We start from the raw sequence: 23,304 nt of genomic DNA, 5'->3' as shown, positions 1-23,304 counted from the left end.
CTAGAAACAAAAACTATGAAGGGCTTGGAGTGGAATAGTCCTGTCGGCTGAGATATAGAACTGAAGCAGGAAGCTGCCTACCTATGATTCCAAGCAACATCTAGGAGCGATGAAATGGAGCCATGGGGTTTGGAAGTCAGTCTTGAATTAAAATGAAAGGAGACTTTACTTGGGTACTCGGTATTGAATGATGATATTGTAACTTACTGTGACCTAGGGGAGGATGATGTTTTTACTTTCTGCTGCCCCTTAAGGATAATTGGAAGCCAGTTGGAGTCAATATGAAAAAAGATTTGACTTAGGTACTCTATAGTGATTGAGGAGATTGTAACCTACTAAATGATATGTTTTGTTTAAGACTATGTGGCCACCTTAGTAATAAGTTAAATTGTTGTGAGTGTTGTGATTTAGTTCCTTGAATGTTTTGCTTTAATTTATTGCTGAATAAATAGAGTTCACTATACTATGTGATTAGATCTTTTTTTTTTTTAAAGCAATTGGAGTTGAGTAACTTGCTCAAGGTTACATGGCCAGTTATTTCTGGGTGTGGTGCTGAGTATCTGAGCCCGGATTTGATCCAGGTCATCCCGACACTGGAGCTGGTGCTCTTACTCGCTGTGCTACCTGGCCGCCCCATGATTACATCTTTAAACTTATTCATAGCAGCAGTCCTCAGGAGAGTTACTCATGATTGACTTTACACCAACTTGGCATTAGCATTTTGACAGCCTGCTCTCAGCATGGGGACCAATCACAAATGAAGTTGGTATGATTGAGGAAAATAATACCAAATTGCTTTGGATACCATAGAAATGATCACTGCATACTATGTATTGCTATATATCCCATATGTGCCTGAACTCAGTAGACATAGCAGTCAATAATACCTTGAGTTTCCCATCATCACTCTATTAGAGAAGCAGGTCCAAGGATGAGATTCTGCAACACCAGTCAAAAGTGATGAACTGCTTTTGTGGAAGCATATGCATCTTCAGAACTTTTGGACCTTATCATCTGACATTTTGTTACACTCTTAGGACTTCTAAGTCTTTCCATATGCTCTGCAGCTGAATCATTTTACATGTGTTTGTATTTGCCAATTAGACTGAGAATTCATTAAAAGTTTCTCTATATTTATATCCCCCCTTGTTTAACACAGTGCTTAGTCCATAGTAAACACTTTGAAAATGCTGTATTTATTTGCTTACTTGTTTCTCTATCTATCTATCTATCTATCTATCTATCTATCTATCTATCTATCTATCTATCTATCTATCTACTCATTTATTTAGTCATTCACTTAGGAAAACACTGGACAACACCTCTCAAGTTGTTTCCGAGTTCGTTCAGTCATTTTCATTCACATCTGACTCTTTGTGATGCCATTTGGGGTTTCTTGGCAAAAATACTGAAATGGTTTGCCATTTCCTTCTCCAATTCATTTTATAGATGAAGAAGGATTAAATTACTTCCCCAGGGTCACACAACCAGAATGTCTCTGAGGCTGGATTTGCATTCAGTTCTTTCTGAGTCCAAGGACAGAACTTTATCCTCTGTGCTACCTAACCTCATTCAAAACATTAATTATCCTCATTCAAAAAAATTTTGACCAAATTCTTTCTCTGCCACATTATCTGTTCATCCATTCTTCATCTTTAGTAGTTACTGACATACCTCTAATAAGCATTATGCACAATTTGACCCCACAGTTCAAAATATGTCACATTTACTCATGGTGTCATTTTCATGCTTCCCTTACTTCCACAGATGTATAGCATCAAGTCTTCCTCACCATTCATCCTATGCACCTCTGTCTCTCTCTCCTTTAACTTATTCCTTACCCTATAGCATTCTGATTTTTTTTTTTTGCTTTTTGGAGGGCAATTGGGGTTGTAACTTGCCCAAAGTCACAGGGTGAGTAAATGTGTCAAGTGTCTGAGGATGGATTTGAACTCAGGTCCTCCTGACTCCTGGGCCAGTGTTCTATTCACTGCACCACCTATCCACCCCCTGATTTTCTAATTCCCACCCAAAGTTCACACTTCTACCAACTTCTGTCAAAATAGAGTTCAATCTGATCTCTCTTCATATTTCAAAGGGAAAACAAACTCACATCAATAGAGCATTTCTTATTTTTATTGATATCTTTTGCTTTTATATCTCCCTTTTTCAAATATATCTCTCCACCAAACCCTATGCAGATAGCCTTGCATAATAACAATAATAAAAACAATAATTATACACACATACACACGTACACACACAGGTTTCCCTTCCTTAAGGAGGACGAGATCTGCCAGTACTCTCTCTTTTGCTAGGCCTCTGTTAGAAAAAACCCCAAGGGCTTGTTCAGTGACTCTTTCCCATTAGTTAGTACCTTGCTTCTACTGTGATTCTTCCCCATAGTCTTTATTATAAAGGAATAAGTGGACCTAAGGGTCACTACAGTTATACCCTCTATTTCACCTTCCTCTTGAAGTTTTTATTTATGAGACAGAGCCCTAAATATAAAGACCAAGTTTACTGATATTTCTTTCTCAGCCCTTTTTGTTGTGCTTTTATAACACGCACAAAAAGAACCTTTCCAAATACACAGCAAAACTGAGAAATGAAACTGCACTTTTCTATTATGTACTTACTTAAATATATGATAAATGTATGATATATATGATTACATACATACATATACACATATGCATATGCACTTCATAAATCCGACATATGCAGCTTTCTTTTTTTTTCTCTTCTTTTTTGTTTTGTTTTGCTTTGTTTTCCTAACACCAAGTTTATCAATACAGTGCAGGTTAGAAATAAAGGATTACTTATGTCTGGATCCCACCACTGACTTTGTTTTTTTCCAATTTGAACTGGTTTGGTCCTCCCTAGACAATTTTATGGTTCCCCTGTTCTGGAGGCTTACCACATTGATGCCATTTGGAACCCCAAATCATAATAGCTCCTCCCCCTCCCACTCCACCATGCAGCTCAGAACTACTCAACTCAAGAGATCAATGAACCCCAGACTGCTTAGCAGCAGAGATTAAAGCCATGTACCCACTACAACCAACTTAATGCAAAATTTTGAGTGTTTTGCTTGTCTCTGTTTCCATCTGACCAGCCCTCTATTTTCTGTTCTTCTGGTTCTGTTCACTCTGTATAACTTCACAGTATTCTCCCCAACTTTCTCTGAAATCACCCCTTTCATCATTTCTATAGATCAACAATGTTTCATTATCTCTCTATCTGTCTGTCTGTCTGTCTACTATTATGTTTTTAGCCTTTCCCCAAATGGTAAACACTCTCTTCATTTCCAGTTCTTTGACATAACAAAAAGGCTATGATAAGTAGCTGTGTTCCTATGATTGTTTTTGTCGTTTTATTTCTTTGGGGTATAAGTCTAGCACAATTAGACTTTGAGGGCATAATTCCCCCAAATTTCCAGAATTTCAATCCACAATTCTACCAACAATACATCAATGGACTTTTTTCCTGCAGCTGCTCCAACACTTACATTTTTTGGATAGATATTATATGGAACTCAAAGTTTCCTTATTTTGCACTTCTCTAATCATTAGTGATATGGAGAATTTTTTCAAATGGTTGGCAATAGCTTGAATTTCTTCATTTGAAAACTGCCTGTTCATATTCTTTGACCACTTATCTATTGGGGAATAGTCCTTTTCATAAATTTGAATCATTTTCTTATAGATCAGAGACATGACACTTTTATCAGAGAAAGTTTGCAAGATTGTTTTCCCAGTTAACTTCTGTTTTTCTACTTTTAACTGCATTGGTCTGTTTGCACAAAACTTTTAAAATTTCATGTGATCCAAATTGCCCATTTAATCTTCTGTGATCCTCTTAATTATTTGGTCATGAACTCTTCTGTTATCCATAATTATGAAATTTATTTTCCTCTTGGCTGCTCCATTACTTTTATGATTTAATATTTTAGATCTAATTTAAATATCAATTTGACACTCAAATTGGTGGGTGATATGAAATATTGATTTGTAACTAATTTCAGTCATACTTACTTACATTTTCCCCATAGGTTTTTGCCTAAGAGTAAGTCTTTTATCCAATAGTTTGGGTTTGGGCACTTATCAAAACACTTTGCTGCTATATTCATTTTCTCAACCCTACATAATGGCTTCTTAGTGCCTCCATATTCAGGGAAGGATAGAAATCTAGTAGCTTTTTCTGAATTGAGACATAACATATGTAAAATGAGTGGGTTAGACAAAATGATCTCTAAGGGCCCTCCCAACTCTAAATCTATGGTCCTGTCAGTCCCAAAGAGACTAAATTTTCCTACCAGTGTCCCTGGAAAGGGCATAGAAGATCACTGAGTATTACAAAATGGTTGACCTAGATAGAATAGGGAATGATGCCCACTCCAAAATCTCACAGTAAGCCACAGTTCCTGTATTTGGTACATACAGATGCTGTCTTTGCTCTGATTGGATCCATATCACCCCTATTATCCCATCTAAAGTATGGAGGAAGGGAAGTAGTTTTGTTTGTATGTTCATGTTTAGGTAGTCTGAGTTACAAATGTCCAATGCTGTCTTGTCTTTAATAAGATGTTCTTTTAACATTACATGCTTAAATAGCATGTTCTGTTCTTAGATCACACTCTTTTCTCATCTTCACCTTCAAGTCATAACCAGTCTGATTCTATCACACCAAGGGCAATATGAATCTTAATACTTCCTGGAACCGCTGCATACTCATACTGATTTCTGTCTCTGTATATCAGACTGGAAATGTGGTTATTCACAATACATTTTATAAACTGCTACAACTCTACAAGGAGAAAGAGCTTTTACCTTTTGGATGTCTTTCCAACCCACAGGCCATAGAACATAATTTCTTCACACCTTATTTCTCTACTCTCTCTTCCTTGGCAATCTTAGCTTCACTGTCTTTAATTACTACCTATTTGCAGATTGTTTTCTCTTTTCCTCTGTCTCTGCGTCTCTGTGTCTGTCTCTCTTCTTTGTCTCTCTCTCTCTCTCTCTCTCTCTCTCTCTCTCTCTCTCTCTCTCTGTCTGTCTCTCCATGTCTTTCTCCCTCTCCCTCCTTCTCTCCTTCCCTCCCTCCCATCTCATCTCCATCCTCAATCCCTCTAATACCAAATTTCCAACTTCATCATACATATGACAATGTCTTTCGCTATAAATGAGGAAATTGGACTAGATGACCTTGGAATATCCTATGACTTTCAAGTAAGCATTAATTTAGAATTTCCTACTCCACATATAGAAAGCTGAACTCATTTTCTTCAGCCCAAAACCTGCCTCTGCTGCCAGCCCCCTAATTTCTAGTGATAACTTCATTATCCTTCAGGATCTCAGGCTAGAAACCTTTAAGTCTTCTCCACTTCATCCAGTTAGTTACCTCATCATCATCAGAATAAAAACTATAAACAACTTTAATTTATATAGCCATTTAAGGTTAGCATATGCTACTTATATTTTCTCACTTAATCTACCCCTGAACCTTGGGAGAGAGATAGTATTATTAACTCTATTTTATAGGTGAGGAAGCTGAAGCAGACAGTAATTAAGTGACTTGTGCAAGGGGATGAAGCTAGTAAGTGTCAGAGGAAGGATTTCAACTCAGGTTTTCCACTTCATGTCCAGAACACTGTGACACTTTGTTGCCTACAATCCTCTCCAAAATCAATGATGAGGTATGGGCTCTGGGAGCCCCCTTTATCTCTCCTTGAGTCCTTGAGGTACAGGCTCTGGGAACCTCCCTTGGACTCTTGATTAAATAATCCCATTTAATGATGCATTTGCATGAGGCAATAAGCCTTACTTTGTGGCTGAGCCCAAGCCTCTATTACTAGACTTCCCACCTTTAAGCCTATCAAAATAACTGGCCTAGCCCACCATTTTCTGTAGTTCCCAGCTACTTCCTACCCTTAATCCCACATTGACCTCATTAACTCCTCCTGAAAACCCTCCCCAAACTCCCCGAGACCACCCCTAGATTTCGCCCACAACCTTCTTATATATTAAGAACGCATCTCACACCATAGAAGTGTGAGTGCCATAGAATGCCATAGAAGAATGAAAATGCCATAGAAGATTGAAAGCGCCATAGAAGAGTGAAAATGCCATAGAAGAGTGAAAATGCCATAGAAAAGTCAAAGTGCCATAGAAGGACCTAGGACTTACTGTGTGTCTAAAGCAAGCGGACTTTCAATAAATTTTACTTTTCTTTTGCTGAGAAGACTCAAGTAGAATTCATTCGGCAGGACCCAGTGTGTTGGTATTTTGGTGCCTCCAGAACAACCCTAACCCTCTTAGTGGGTACCCTCTTCATTATGTTCAGGCCTTCAATAGTTTTGGCCTGTAATTTTTAATAATTACCTAGCTTGTTTTCCTTGCCAGTCCTGCATTCAAATAACTACAAAAATAATCTAAATTCAAAGGTCTGATGTCACTCCCTTGCTTGAAAACACTACCACTACCATTGAAGAGGTCAGGGTAACATTAAAATGTTGAGGTATATTATATTATATATATATATATATGTATTTAGGGGTGCTCGAGACCTCAAAAGACTAACATACCAGGTCCTGCTGTATGAATTCAACTCAAGTCTTCTCTCAGCCAAAGAAAAGCAAGGATTATTAAAAGTTCACCATATTGGGTAGACTCTTAAAGAGTCTAGGTATGTGATACTTGCATTGGACAAGTGGGCCAGAATCATCTGACACAGAGTGAGTCTGTGCTAGATCATTCTCTGACCTTCTTCCTTTCATGGAGGCAAGATGGGATCTGATAAACAGAAAGTTTATGGGAGGAATCTAACTGTGGTCTAGAGGAGGAGTTTGGAGAGGGTCCTCAGGAAGAGTCAGATGAGGTCAGACTCCAATAATGAGTTTGGGGAGGGTCTTCAGGAGAAGTCAATGAGGTCAGACTACAGTAATGAGTGATTAAGGGTGGGAAGTTGTTGGAGGCTACCTGGGGATGACAGACAATGGTGTGCTAGGCCAGTTCAAGGGTGTAACATATTTGGGTATAGATATTTTGAGAGGATGAAGGGTGGGAAGTTGCTGGACAAAGGAGAGCTAAGTTAGGTTTGGGCAGAGCCACAAGGAAAGGCTTGTGGCCTCATGCAAATACCCTATACAGGAAGATTCAAGGACAGCTCAAGGGGGTTCCCAGAGCCTATTCCTCATAACCATCACCAACAATAACAACAAAACCTCCTTTTACTTATAAGATGAATTGCATTCTGCTACTGGTTTCTAATTTTCTGCTTCTAATCTGTGGTTTTAGATATCATAGAAGCAAGCTCTTTAAACGGATGTGTAAAGTGTAATTAAGCTCTATGTAAGAGCCTAAGGGATGCTCTTATGTTCTCTATGCAATGTATATTTGTGACAACTCTTGTGGCTGTTGGAAACCACTTCCCTTACTCCTGAATTCTTCAATTTGTCAATCAGTCAAAAGGCATTCCCTGGCTATTGTGTGCTAGGGAATCTGCTGAGCCATTGGCACAAAATAAAATGGACTTTCTATCTGAAAAACAACACCAAGCAAATTAAGAAGAAAATGCCTAGATACTACTATTAACGATGTAAGGGATTGCTAGGATAATTTATTTTATGGATGGGAAAATTAATTTTTCAAGGTCAAAAAGTGAATCTGTGGAGGGCAGGAGTGGAACTTGGATCTCAAACATCCCCACTAAGAGGGTTAGGGTTGCTCTGGAGACCCAAAAGTACTAAGGTGCAGGGTCCTGCCGAATGAATTCCACTCAAATCTTCTCAGCCAAAGAAAAGTAAAATTTATAAAACTTTGCTTGAATTAGATACAGAGTAAGTCTGTACTAGGTCTTTCTATAGTGTTCTCACTATTCTATGGCATTCTATAGAACTTTCCCTATCTTATGATACTCTCATAAACATGAAGACAGGATGGGGTCTTATATACAGAAGCTTGTGGGAGGAATCCAGGGGTGGCCCAGAGGAGGAGCTTGGGGAGGGTCTTTGGGAGGAGTCAATGAGGTCAATGAGTGATTTAGGATGGGAAGTAGCTTGGGGCAACAGAAAATGGTGGGCTAGGCCAGTTCAAGGGTATATTGATATTTTGAAAGGCTCAGGGGTGGGAAGTAGATGAACAATGGAGGGCTAGACTAGTAGTTAGCAGTTTAGTAACTAGGCTATGGGTCTGGGCCCAGCCACATTGTAAGGCTTATTGCCTCATGCAGATGCCTCATCAAATGGAATGACTTAATCAAGAGTCCAAGGGAGGCTCCTAGAGCCTGTACCTCAAGGACTCAAGGACAGCTCAAGGGGGCTCCCAGAGCCCATACCTCATCAAACCCACTGAACTTTCCTCATCATGCTGTGCCAAAATACATTGCTCAGTCATAGGGTCCTAGATTTAGTAAGTTATTCACTCAATAAACATTTATTAAATTCCTGTCAAGCATCAGGAGCATGCTAAGCTCTGGTCAAGAGTTAAGAAGAGAATGAAAGGAGAGGAAGTGGAGTTATAGGTTGTCCTGGGACTTCTCAAGAAGTTTAGCCACAAAAGGGAAAAGAGACATGGAACAACAGCTAGGGGATTAAGTGAGCATTCTTTGAATATGGAAGAAGCATCTAGAAGACCAGAAAAGATAGAGCAAGTGGGTATGACCCCTGAGATAATCCACTGGAGAATATAGGGCTAAGTGGGATCACTTGTGCATCTTAGCATTGGTAAGGAAAAGTATTATCTGTTCAGGTGAGAAGTAAAGGAGGAGAAACTAGCAAAAGGCATCTCTATTACATGAGATGAGGAAGAAGGAAGATGAATGAATCATCTCAGTATTTTTAGTGACATATGAGGTAAGGTTCTCTGATGAGAGGTGTGAAAAATGATGATTAATAATCAATATTTTGGATATTTAGAGCTTCCCCCTCCAGCTCCATTCTTCCAAAATCCTGACTTTAAGTTCAGCTTTTCTGATAAAGAAATTGTATTAACTCTCCTTATCCTGCTCAGTCCCCTACCCAAACTTGTAAGTAATTTAATCTAAAGTAGGAAAACCCATTGTGTTCTACTCAAACTTGTGGGGAGAGAGATTCTTTTGTGTAGATAGCCTAAGACTGGGAGTGGTCTGGTATGGCTAGGAGTTGTCTGGTATAAAGTGTCCAGGGGTGAAATGATGATGGAATGATATCAGTTCCTGTCAGAAGGGCATATAAACTTCTACCCTAACTCCAAAGTGAGCTCAATAGCAAACTAACTCCCATGCATGGATGCATGAATGTGCCCACTTTGAAAGAAATAATCACTCATACAACCTAATCCTGTTTGTCTTTCTTAGATCAAACTCTGGATGTGATGAGGTATGGGCTCTGGGAGCCCCCTTGAGCTCTCTTTGAATCTTTGAGGTATAGGTTCTGGGAAACCCCCTTGAACTCTGATTAAATCATCCCATTTGATGAGGCATTTGCATGAGGCCATACCCTTACATGTGGCTGAGCCCAAACATCTATTACTAGACCCACCCTGGAACTGGACTAAACCACCATTGTCTGTAGTCTCCAGATAGCCTCCAGCAACTTCCCACCCTTAATCACTTATTGACCCTCCCCAAAATCCTCCTCTAGACCTAGATTCCACCCTCAATCTTCTGTATATAAGACCCCAACTTGTCTCCATGTGCGTGAGAGTGCCATAGAATGACCTAGCACAGGCTTACTCTGTATCTAATATAAGCGAACTTTTAATAAACTTTATTTTTCTTTGACTGAGAAAAGACCTGAGTTGAATTCATTTGGCTGGACCCAGCGTGTTGGTATTTTGGGGTCTCCAGAACAACCCTCACCCTCTTTATGGGTAACCTCTTCAGAAGGAGGAATTGTGAAACTTTTGAGGAAAGAAAAAAAAAAGGTTTGGAAGAGATGCTTTGGTGAATTGAATAGTGATTTTATTAGTTAGTTGTAAAAAGATTGCCTTGCTACAGTGAGGACCCAGTTAAGATTATACCACCAATTTGTAGTGGATCCAGTCAGAATAACTTCACGATTTTCTTCTGCTTTTATCACCAGCATGATTGCAGGAGCAAAGTGCATGGTAGGAGCAATCCAAGTATTAGTAATAAGTTAAGAGGATATGAAACTCAAGAAAATAAGATATTATTCAGTGCAACTCATTTGCCAAAGTAGGAATTGGTTCAAATAGTTCACCAAGATGGGAGAAGGAGGAAAGTTCAGTAAATGCAAAAAAATAATGATGGTCAGGGAAAGAATTGAAGGGTTGAGGGATTGAAGGTTACCTTAAGGATGCATAACAGGGTTACAATTTGCACATGAGAGGGATATATGGAATGACAAGAAGTTGGGATCAGATGAGGCAATTTGGGAATTCATGAACATGGAAAAGTTTCTTTGAGTGTAATGATAAAATCAAGAGTATGGCCATCTCTGTTTGTAGCTGAGGTAGGGTGGAGGAATAGTAAAAGGAAGAGGAATACTGATAGAAAATAAATAAATTGAGGAATTAGAAGTTTAGGATGTTTGAGGGAACATACATACCTGCAGGACCCTGCATTTATAAAAATTCAAATATGAGAACTGAAATTAGGGAGAAGACAAAGACTGTGAATCAGAAACTTTTGTTACACAATTTGGAAAGAAAGAAAGAGGCCTGGAGGTCTGTAGACCACAACCACCAGAATTTTGATTGGGTGGTAGATATGGATTGAATGGAGCTCTGAAGAAAGGTTACTGAGTGATGGTAGTTGAAGAGACCTTAGGAGTCTCAATGCAGAGCAAGAAGTATTCCAACTCCCTCACTTCAACCAGCGAGTCAGGGAAATGAGTGAAAGTAGAGCCAGTGGTAGAAAGATGGCCAGAAATTTGAGATGGAAGGAACCTTAGAGTCCATCAATTCTGTCCCTGCCACGATTTTACATACATGAGAAAGCTGAACCTCAAGGGGGTTAAATGACTTGCCCAGGGTCAGATAGTGTCTGAGAAAGAAAAAAACGAACCCAGGTTTTCCTGACTCCAAGTATGGTGCCCGATACATCATGTCATGTTCTCTCTTACAGATGGGCATATGGAGGCAAGAAGCTGTGGGAGATGGTAGTAGTGGATCAAAGGTGCAACCATGATGGGACACTGAGGATAAAAGCCCAGGATTGTGTTTATGGTTTATTATGACTCAACTACACAGCAGACTAGGAAAAACACTACAAAAAGAAAATGTGTCCCCTATCCCTAGATCTTGATGCTCTGGGACAGATTCAATTGTCTTATCCTCGTTTCTTTATCTTTATACTCACTGCATATCGGGTTCACTTCCTGATACCATCATAAATGCCCTTAATATCTTTTAATCAACTTTATACACTGGAGTCATTGTTGATAATATTCTGAAGCCTACTTACAACCATTATCAGTCTTTCCATTAACAAATTATAGAAAATAAAATCAAAACTATTTTCCTAAACCTATATAATCTTCTTTTTTATCTATTTCATAAGGATATATTTCTTTTTAAATCCTAGTTCTGTTAGCCAGTGTCATTCAGCCACCAACTCCCTGTTAAATGATTCTTCCCCTCACTTCATGCCAAGACTCTGATACTTTCCAGGGCTAGTCATGTCCCTAATACTCTTGCTGATTTTTTTTTAAAGCAAGTAGGTTTAAGTAACTTGCTCAAGGTTACACAGCCAGGTGTTTCTGGGTGGGTGCTAAGTGTCTGAGCCTGGATTCGATCCCCAGGTCATTCCAACACTGGGGCGGGCGCTCTTACTTGCTTTGCTACCTGGCCACCCCTACTGTTGCTGATCTTTAACCCAAGCAAGGTGACATGAAAATATCTAGCCCGGAGATAATCTCTGTTCCATTCAGCATCTAAAAAAGGTTGTTTATGTTCTTTCTGTTATTTATTCATTTTGTTTCATAGACGGCTTCCAAATTGCCCTCCTCTTTTGTGGTCCCAATCCCAGTGCCACTCCCATTCTACCCAATTAAGAGGGAAGGGAACAAATATTTATTAAAAACCTGCTATGTTCCATGCACTATACTAAGTACTTCACAAATACTATCTAGTCTAATTTAAGGAAAGCAATTGCATCTAAAGTTCTAGAAGTTTTAAAAAGGTTCTATACTTAATTGAACATTCATGAAGCTTGTAACTCTCTAAATTATTCTCTATGTACTTTACACAACAGTCATTTCAAATACTTTCTCTCATCAATCCCCAACTCCTTCCTATCTCTACTCTCTTAGCTGAGGCCCTCACCTCCTATTTTATAGGAAAAATGTAAAAATTGAGGCTAGCCACTATGAATTTCCTTTTCTCTCTTTCTCACCTGATATCACTTTCTCACATGATTTTCTCCCTTAATCTATTCTCTGATGAAAAGTTGACCTATAATTGCATGCTTGATCCTATCCCCTTCCAGCTTCCATAGAATATTGCTTCCACCATCATCCCCTTTTGCTAGTCTTCAATCTCTCAATATTTACTGAAGGTTCTCTTTCCAATGCTTACTATTATGTCCAAATTGTGTAATCCTCAGAATCTCTCCCTTGATCCTACCATTCCTACTAAATACTAAACTGTATCTCTACTCTTGTTTTCTGCCAAATTACCTGAAAAAAGCTATTTATGGTTAGTACTTCAACTTCCTCTTTTCTTAAATGCTTTTTAAAGGTGCAATCTCTTTTTTCACTTTATAACTTAACCCTCTTTGAAGAGAGGAGTCACCTCTCTCCAAAGATACCAAAAACCTCCTAATCACCAAATCTAATCACTTCTTTTTAATTCTCTTGTTTACCTCTCTACTGTAACAGATGCTGTCAATCACCCTTCCTTTCTGAATACTTCCTCCTCTTTGTTTCAGAATATCTTCTCCTTCTACAAGTCTGGCCACTTTTCAATGTCCTTCAGGGATTCGTCTTCCATTCTATGTACTCTAACTGTGGGTGCACCTCCAAGACTGTGTCCTGGGTTCTCTTTTCTCTATTCTTTCTCTCTGTGACCTCATCAACTCGCATGGGTTCAATTATGATGTCTATGCAGATGACTCCCAGATGTATAGTCCCATATCACTAACTACTTACTGCACACTTCACACTGCATATTGTGAAAACATTTCAAACTCAATATGTCCAAAAGAGAACTCATGATCTTTTCCTTTGACCTCTCCTTGTTACAAACTTTTTATGTCAATGTCTGTGGCACTACCATCTTTCCACTCACCCAAATTCACAGCACAACACAAGAATGGATGTCTTTCTTGACTCCTTACTCATATTCCATGTTTATATCTCCATAATAGCTTTCAACATGCTTTCTTCACCCTACTCACAGGAGCATAACCATAGTTTAGGCTCTCATCATCTCTCCCATAAATTCTAATAGCATCCTTTTGGGTCTCCCTTCCCCAAACCTGTTGCTCCCCAACTCACCCTCCACAGCTGTCAAAGGGATTTTCTAAAAGAATAGGTTTGCATCACTGCCCTACTTAACCAGTTTTAGTGATTCCCAAATTGATCCAGAGATCATATATACACTTCTCTGCTTGTCATTTAAATGTATTTTTAATCTAGTCCTTCCCTACCTTTTCAATTTTTTATGTTTACATTTCTTTCCAGCTTCCCACTCTGCATTCCAAACATATTGGTCTAATAGCTTCACCTTACACAGGAAACTCCATTTCCTATCTCCCTGACTGGCTCTTCCCTCTGCCTGAACTATATCTTATATGCAATGGAAATTTAGATTTTAAAGACATATCTTTAATACAACATTGGATTTTTTTTTCAAAAATCTCAAGCCTAATTGAGTTTCTAAAGTGATTTCTTTTGCCAGTAATAGTGTTTGTATGTTTAGCAGTCCATCCATGACATTAGTAGTTGTCCATTCCACTTTATAGTGAAGGTCATTTGTATTTCCAAATAGCAGGATATCAGGTGCTTTTTAAAAAGAGAATAATTTCAATTAATTACTCCCATAAGTCCAAATTTCTGAATAATGGAATTCCTTTAAGTAGGGCAGACCTTGCTATCTACTGGATAAATAGGAAAAAAAAAAAAACCTTCAATCTATTCCTCTTTTCTCTCCTTTCCCAGAAAGTTTTTATTATTTATTAAAAAAAAAACACTTTTATTGCTATGTAAAACCTTGGCTTCTATAAGATATCTTCTGAAAGAAGCCAATGAGAGAATCTCTAAACTGCTGACTAGTAAAATGATAAATCATGTCAAATAATGGGATAAGTGGAAATTTGTGATCTCATTTTAATCATTGCTTATAAACTTTAAAATTTAGGAAATAAGCCCTGCTCCATATAGTTGAAGTTAAGGGAAGTCTAACTAAAGGAAAGTAGCCAGGAGGTACATTGGATAGAGAATCAACCTTGGAGTTAGGAGATTTGAGTTCAAATCTGCCCTTTCATACTGATTATTTATATGACCCTGGGCAAGTCAATTATGTGCTCTTTGACCAAGTTTCCTCATCTGTAATAATGCCTATAATAAATACCTCACCGGATTATTGTGAGGGAAAAAAAATGTGTGGCTTTTGAAACTGTGAAATACTATGTAAATGTGAGCTTATTAATATGCTAGATAAACAAGACTTTGCAACCAGTAATATTTTGTTAGAAAATTATTTCTCCTTTAAATAAACATTTTGAATATTTTTTCATTGCTGATATTATTTTTACTGCTAAATTTATGTGATGAAATTCAAAGAATATTTTATGTTCAATGACTACAATTATTAACAGAGAGGGAATAAAAAAAAAATAAGGGAAGTATGCTTGCCAAAGATGGTTAGTATTGTTATAAAGGTTGTATTGAATTGTGTGCCATTGGAGGGCTAATTCCCTATAGATAATGAGGTCATCTAACTACTCCTGTTTATGAAGTATAATGTTGATTACATTAAATCCCAGATCATTGTGTGGCCTCCCAATGAGACCCATGATTACTCAAAATAAATCAGACTCACATAACATATAGGGAAAAAATAATGAGCTGAAAAAAATGTCAATTTCCATGTTATCACACACAGTAAGGTTAATAATCCAATGGTTTAGTCCATCAATTTACATACACACATATTCCAATATACACATATATGTGTATATACATTTGTAACACACATATACACAACACATAATACTTTAAAAAAAGAATGTTTTCGTAGGTGACATTGTCTGTTTTGAGATCCTATAACACAACAATTTCCTAAAAATCAATTCTGTATATGACCAAAGGCCAATGAGGAAATAAATGGAAAAAAATGTAGTCAAAACCTTTTTTTTTTCCCACATGATGACCTATATGTAAGGAGTAGCATAAGGGATGTCCACGAGGAAATGGAACTGGGGGTAGTTACAAGAAAAAGCAAGAGATAATAATGATAACTAGCATTCATAGAGTGCTTTGAATTGAAAAGCACTTTCAAATATCTAATTTGATTCTCACAATAACTTGATGAGTTAGGGAGGTGATGTAATCATACCCATTTTACAGATGAGGGAAATGAGGCAGATAGAAGTTAGGTAGGTTACCCAGGGTCACACAGGTAGAAAGTGTCAGAGGCCATATTTGAACTAAAGTCTCCTTGACTCCAAATTCAGTGCTCATGCAGAGTACCAACTAGCTGCCTTAGAGATAGCTTGAGTAAATTCCTTATTCTTATAAAATGCCAAAAAAGTCCTAGAAGCTATTTTCTGTTATGCTAGATATAACCTTTATGTACTCAAGATGCCCTCTTGCATGTTGGGTGTAACCTTTATGAACTCAATAATCAATAAATATTTATTAAGCCCCAACTAGGAGTTGAAGATACAACTAAGATATTCTCTTCCCTTAAGAATCTTAGTCTCTCCCCTTAAGAATCTTACAATCTAATGAGGGTGATAATACACAAAAGGAATTTAAAAAGCATGGGAGGGGAGGGGGCCTAATGAAGATGCCAAACATGGGGGCTTGTGGACTCAACACCAAACAGAGATGCTGATGGAAAATGAAGGTAACCAGAAAATACTGAACCCTCCATAAAAGGAAGCCTTGGGAAAAGTTTATTGTTCTATCTTCCATCCTTCCTTTTGGAGGGCAGAGGGAACTTAGGGGACTGAGAAAGTATTGGGTAGCAAAACTAAATTAATGTCCATTCTAACAAGATTTTAGGGTTGGACTGATCCTAGAGAAGGTGGTTGAAACTACATAGAACATCTGATGGAAAATGCATATAATTATACAGGTTCTATAGAACACAAACAGTAATCACACCAAATAAGAGGGTGTGAATTAGTTGCAATCTGCACTGATGGTGGTAAAGCCCACCTACCATTAATTAGGTGCTTAATAAATGCTGCATGATTTTACTTGACTTCAATAAGGTCACAGATCCTCTGAAATATTGAACCTTAATTTGTTGTTCAGTAATTACCTAAGTAGCATATTTTGGCAAGAATTTCTACCATTAAGAGCATGTCTATCTAACATAACTCATATCTAGGTTGTATGACATATGACTAAGAAAGAATTACACAAGTTTTCTTTCCAGGCTTGTCAATATAAAAGAGGAACAATTCTAGTAGGAAGAGATCGTGACATATTTCAACTTGCAGAATTTGCATTTTTCAGATTGACCTCTTACCCCATTTGTGGTAACAAATGTGTAACTTTTTTTTGCATTATAGGAAAAAAATGACTGCAGGTCAAGTTGAATGAATGGGCTGCCTTAGAGAGGACTAGGATCAAGTTGTCTTCTTTCCTTCAACTTCTCTCTCTCTCTGTCTGTCTGTCTGTCTGTCTGTCTCTGTCTCTTTCTTTCTCTCTCTCTCTCTCTCTCTCTGTCTCTGTCTCTCTCTCTGTCTCTCTGTCTCTCTCTCTGTCTCTCTCTGTCTCTCTCTCTGTCTCTCTCTCTGTCTCTCTCTCTCTCTCTCTCTCTCTGTCTCTCTGTCTTTCTCCCCCCCTTTCCAATTCTTTGGCACCACAAAAAGAGCTGCTATAAATATTTTCATACATGTGGGTTTTTCCCTTTCCAAAATCTCTTTGGTATACAGTCCTAGTAGTGGTATTGCTGGATCGAAGGGTATGAACAATTTTATAACCCTTTGGATATAGTTCTAAATTGCTTTCTAGAAGAGTTGGATTAGTTCACAACTCTACCAACAATGCAGTAGTGTTCTAAGTTTCTTTTCCCAACATTTATTATTTCCATTTCTGTCATATGATCTGATCAGATAAGTATGAAGTCGTACCTCAGAATTGTTTTAATTTGAATTTCTCTAATCAATAGTGATTTAAAGTATTTTATCATATGTCTATATATAACTTTAATTTCTTAATCTAAAAAGTGCTTGTTCATATATTTTGACAATTAATCAATGGGGGAATGGCTTATATTCTTGAAAATTTGGCTCAACCTCTTTATATTTAAGAAATGAGGCCTTTATCAGAGAACTTTGCTGAAAAGGTTGTTCTCCAGCTTTCTGCTTTCCTTCTAACCTTGGTTGCATTGGCTTTACTTGCATAAAAAGATTTAAACTTAATGTAATCAAGGAGAGGATTCTGGGAAGGTGGCAGAGTAGGTCAGAAAGTTCCAGGACTCCAAATTTTCTCCATAAAAAAAGACAGAACATTGCCTCAAAGCAGTTAAAATAAACATGGGGTAAAAGAGTTGCCCCCCTAAGATAATTTGAGAAGACCCCAGGAAAGACTAGACCTCTAGGGGTGGAGATTTCACCTGAGTGAAGTGCCAACACCTGTAGGCTGACCCTGCAGAATTAACAAATAACAATCCCTGGGGGCAGCTGGGTTGAAAAGCAACCTTCACTTTAGAAACTTCAATTTTGCAGACAGTGTGAGGGGTCTGACAGCTAAGTAGGAGAAGACTGAAGACCTTCCATTGTCAAGGGACTCAAGCATGGCTGTGATTACAAGATGCATCCCAGTCTGTGGCTATTGGGAGAAGGACTTAACATATGCCTGGTGAGTGTGGTACAGAAAAGGAAGGACCCTGTTGGTTGTTGTCACCTGCAGGAGAGCAGAGCCCCTGATTTTAGTGTCAGGGAAGAAAGGATAGTCATAGTTTGGAGGCATGGTGGAACAATAGGGAGCAAGATCATTTGCAGGTCAATGGGTCTGAGAGCCCTAGATGTGGTTTGGCAGAGGGGAAGAGAGACCTGAGACAGACCTCAGAAAATAAGAATAAGAAGGACCCAGGGTTTTAGGGATCATTCCCCATACCCTGTGACTACAACTAATAGCTGATAAAAACAAAGTTAAATGAAAAAAATAAATAAAAAGGAGTAATCATATAAGAAAGAACTGAAGTATAGGTAGTTATTGTTGGGATAGAGAATTTCTAAATTCACATTCAGAGAAAGATAAAAGAGCTAAAAAAAATGTCACTTTTTTTTCCAATGAGGAGCATTAAATGGTCCCAAGTACAGAAAAAGTTATTGAAAGAACTTAAAAAGGACTTTAAACATCAAATAAGAGAGATTGAGGAAAACAAAAATTAAACAGAGCAATCTAAGAAAATTATGAAAAGAAAATCAACCAACTAGAAATAAAGAATTAAAAACTTAAGTAAAGGGGGCAGCTAGGTGGCACAGTGAGAAAAGCACCAGCCAGGGTCAGGAGGAGTCAAGTTCAGTTCTGACCTCAGAAGCGCATGCGCACACACACACACAGAAAAACTAGCTGTGTAACCTTGGGCAAGTTACTTAACCCCAATTGCCCCCCAAAAAGCAAAAAAAAAAACCTTAAGAAAATAATTCCTTGAAAAACAGAATTGGATAAGGGGAAGTTAATAACAGTAGAAATGTTTTAAGAAAAAATCATAAATCAAAATCAAAAGAATGAAAATAAAATGAAGAGAAAGTGAAATATTTCATCAAAAAAAAACCACCCTATCTGGAGAAAAGATCAAGGAGAAATAATAACACAGTAATAGTCAGACAACCTGAAAAATGTGAAAAAAAATGTTGACAAAATATTATAAGAATTTATCAAGGAAAATTTGCCCTGAATTCTAGAACAAGAAGGCAAAGTAGAAATAGAAAAAAAAATCCACCTAATTACCACCTGAAAGAGATCCCAGGAGGAAAACTTACAGGAATTTCAGAGCCAAGCTTTAAAACTCCCAGGTTAAGGAAAAAATATTGGAAGCCATAAGAAAAGACAAAATGCAATTTGAATATCATGGAACTACAATAAGGATTACACAAGATCTAGTAGCTACTACATTGAAGGACCATAGGTCTTGGGATACAATATTCCATAGAGCAAAAGCCCAGGGGTTCTGATCAATGGTAACTTACCCAGCAAAGTTAAGTACAACCCTGAATGAAAAAAAAGACATTTAACAAACTAAAAGACTTTCAGATTTTTGTGACAAAATCCCCAAAACTTAAGGAAATATTTGACATATGACATCTGGGAAAATATAAGGCAAGCATTAAATACCAATCATAAAGGACTCAATAAGATCAAGTTGTTTACTTCATATATATTAAAATATTAGTAGTACTCTTATGATTGTCATCATTATATAGGTGGTTTGAAAGAAAGGTATGGACTGAGCTGAGTATAATGGAATGATTCTAAAATAATAATACCATGTAGGGAGAAATAAGAGAAATTGCCTCATACAAATGAGGCATAAAAAGAATACTTGATACAGAAGAAGCTAGTGGTAGGGGGAGAGGGCAGGTAGTGTGCTGGAACTTTACTCTCATCAGGAATGGGTTAAAGAGGGAATATCATATATCTATATATATATTTATATATATATATATATTCAAAATTCAGAAAGAAGAGGTCAAGAGGATCGGTGAAGAAGGGTGGGTAGGTTAATTAGTAGGAGCACAAGGTAGCAGGTAGAAAAAAAGGAGAGGAGTGAGGAAATATAGGGTAAATAGAACAAAAAGGATAGTAAGGGAAAATATGGAGGAAAATACACAAACAATTTTACATAAAATGTGAATGGGACAAATTTACCCTCAAAATGGGAATGGATAGAGGATTAATTTGAATTAATTGGTATGTGGCTTTCAGGAAACATGAAAATAAGGGAAATACACATAGAAAAATAAGGGGGAGATTGTTTTAAATCCCTTAAAGTACCTAATAAGGAAAAAATACCTGAGTGTATTTCTACCAAGTGACCATTCACAGGGTAATCACTCTTGCTTTGACCTGCTTGAATCTGGTTCTCAGTCTCAGGTGGTGGTTCTGGGGTGTGGAACTCCAGTGTGCCAGAGCTTGTGGTGGCTGTGGAGAGTGCTCCCTCCTCATAACTCTGACAAAAGATTCAACAACAGTTGTGAAAACCCCAGAAATTTGAGAAACAGCTTTCTCTTCTCTGGAAGCAGAGTCCTACCATGGCAAAGAGCTCAGAAGTTAAGTGTCTGGAAAGAGGAGCCAGCAGACTAAGCATAATCAGACCATACAATCTTTTTGGGGGAATGAAAAGAATCAAAACATGGAACCAGAAGAAGACAACAAAGTCAAAACTCCTGCATCAAAAGCTTCCAAGAAAAATATGAACTAGTGGCAGGCCATTGGAAGAGCTCAAGAAGAATTTTGAAAATCAAGTAAGAGGAGTGGAGAAAAACTTGGGAAGATTAATGAGAGTGATGCAAAGAAATCATGAAAAGATAGTCATCAACCTGACTGAAGAAAATAATACCTTAAAAAATAGACTAACTCAAATGGCAAAAGAGGGCCAAAAAGCCAACGTGGAGAAGAATGCCTTAAAAAGCCAAATTGGCCAGATGGAAAAGGAATTTCAAAAACTCACTGAAGATAATAATTCCTTCAAACTTAGATTGGACCAAATGGAAGCTAATGACTTTATGAGATATCAAGGTAGTATAAAACAGATCTAAGCAAATGAAAATAAAGAAGGCAATGTGAAATATCTCATTGGAAAAAACACTGACCTGGAAAATAGATTAAGGCAAGATAATAAATTTAAAAATTATTCGACTACCTGAAAACCGTGACCAAAAGAAGAGTCTAGAAATAATCCTTCAAGGAATTTTCAAGGAAAATTGCCCTGATATTACAGAACAAGAGGGCAAAATAGAGGGTGAAAGAATCTACTGATTATCTCATGAAAAAGATACCAAAAAGAAATCTCCCAGGATTCTTATAGCCAGGTTCTGGAGTTCGCAAATCAAGGAGAATATATTACAAGCAGCTAAGAAAAAAAACATTTTGAATATTTTGGAAACACAATCAGAATAACACAGAACCTGCATCTTCTCCACTGAGGGATCGAAGGGCTTGGAATGTGATATTCTGGAGGTCAAAGGAGCTGGGATTAAAAGCAAGAATCACCTACCCAGCAAAACTGAGTATCATGTTTCAGGGAAAAAATAATAATTCAATGAAATAGAGGATGTGCAAGCATTATTGATGAAAAAAACAGAGTTGAATATAAAATTTGACATTCAGATCAAGGAAGCAAGAGAAGCATGAGTAGGTAAATGGGGAAAAGAAAAAATAATAAAAAAAACTTATAAAACTATTTACATTCTGACATGGAAAAATGGTAATTGTAACTTAAGAAACTATTCAGTATGAGAATAGTTGAAGGAAATATAAATGTGTATATATGTATATATACATACATACATATATATGTATATATATATAAGCATACATACATATATCTATATAGGAGCGTATATGGGAGTCTGAATACATTTGTGAGTGTGTGTACATATGTGTACAGTTATACATAGAGAGCAGAGGACCAGGTGAATGGCAAAGGATGATACTTAAAAGGTGAAATTGAGAGGTGAGAGAGGAATATAATGAGAAGAGATGGGGAGAGATAGAATGGGGTAAATTATCCCACATTGAAGAGGCAAGGGGAAATTGCTACAATGGAGGGGAAGAACAGGAAGGCAAAAGGGAATGGGTCAACCTTACTTTAATTGAGTTTGGCTTAGGGAGGGAATGATATATACACTAAAAAGGGTATCTCACCCTACAGAAGAGTAGGGAGGAAAGGGATGAGACAGAGATGATAGAGGGGAGGGAAGGTTGGGAGGGATGGTAGTTGGAAGCAAACACTTTTGTAAAGGAACAGGGTCCAATTAGAAAATGTGTGTCGGGGGGTAGGATAGGATGGAGTGAAATACAGTCAATATTTTACAATATACCCACTATGGAATTGTTTTGCATAGCTACACATGTACAACTTATATTGAGTTGCTTGTCTTTCCAGTAAGAGTGGGTGATGAGGGAGGAAGGGAAAAAAATCTGGAATCCTAAGTTTTAAAATCAAATGTTAAAATATATATATATATAATTTACATGCAACTGGGAAATAAGATATACAAGCACTGGTGTATAGAGATATATCTTGCCCTATTGGTAAGTTGTAGGGGGAATGGGGGAGGATATGGGAGAAAGCAGATTGGGGGAGGGGTTATGCAGTGGGATCATTGTTTTGGGGTGGTGGGTAGGGGAAAGACCGGGAGAAAAATTGTAACTCAAAATCTTGTGGAAATGAATGATGTAAATGAAAAATAAACATCAAATTTATTTTAAAAAGAATTTTAAAAGAAGAAAAAAAGACATTCTCAAGGAAAATTGCTCTGATATTCTAGAACCATAGGGGAAAATAGAAATTGAAAGAATTCACAAATCACCTCTATAAAAAGATCCCAAAAAGAACACTTCTAGGAATATTATAACCAAATTAGAGAGTTCCCAAGTCAAGGAGAAAATATTGCAAGAAGCCAGGAAGAATCAATTTGAGTATTGTGGATGCAAAATCAGGATAACAGAAGATCTAGCAGCTTCTAGATTAAGGGATCAAAGAGCTTGAAATATGATATTCTAGAGGTCAAAAGAGCTACTGTGTTTCCCCGATAATAAGACACTGTCTTATTAATTTTTTTGGAAAGAAATACACCAGAGGGCTTATTTTCAGGGGAGGGCTTATGTTGTCCTGCCTCAGCTCTCCTCCGTGGCACTGCTCTCAATGGCGCCAGCAAGCAAATCACTGGGGAAGAACAGGATGATGCGCTCACTGCTGCAGCTCTGATTGGATGCAGCTCGGAGTACGGCGTGCGTTTCACCCGGGGGGGGGGGGGCGGTGCATACAGAGGGTACTGTAATGTAGCGTGTAGCGCAGGGGATCACCTTCACTACAGTAGCAATCTCAATAGGGCTTATTTTCGGGGGAGGGCTTATTTTAGAGGAATCTTACACAGTAAGGGGAGGGCTTATTTTCGGGATAGGTCTTATTGTCAGGGAAACACGGTAGGACTAAAATGAAGAATCACCTA

Source organism: Petaurus breviceps, unplaced genomic scaffold, assembly GCF_028583685.1.
Source record: "Petaurus breviceps papuanus isolate PSGF00001 unplaced genomic scaffold, PetGlider_PUasm1.0 90792, whole genome shotgun sequence".
Classification (NCBI taxonomy): Eukaryota; Metazoa; Chordata; class Mammalia; order Diprotodontia; family Petauridae; genus Petaurus; species Petaurus breviceps.
The sequence above is the reverse complement of the archived record's forward strand: the minus strand, read 5'-3'. Positions refer to the sequence as shown.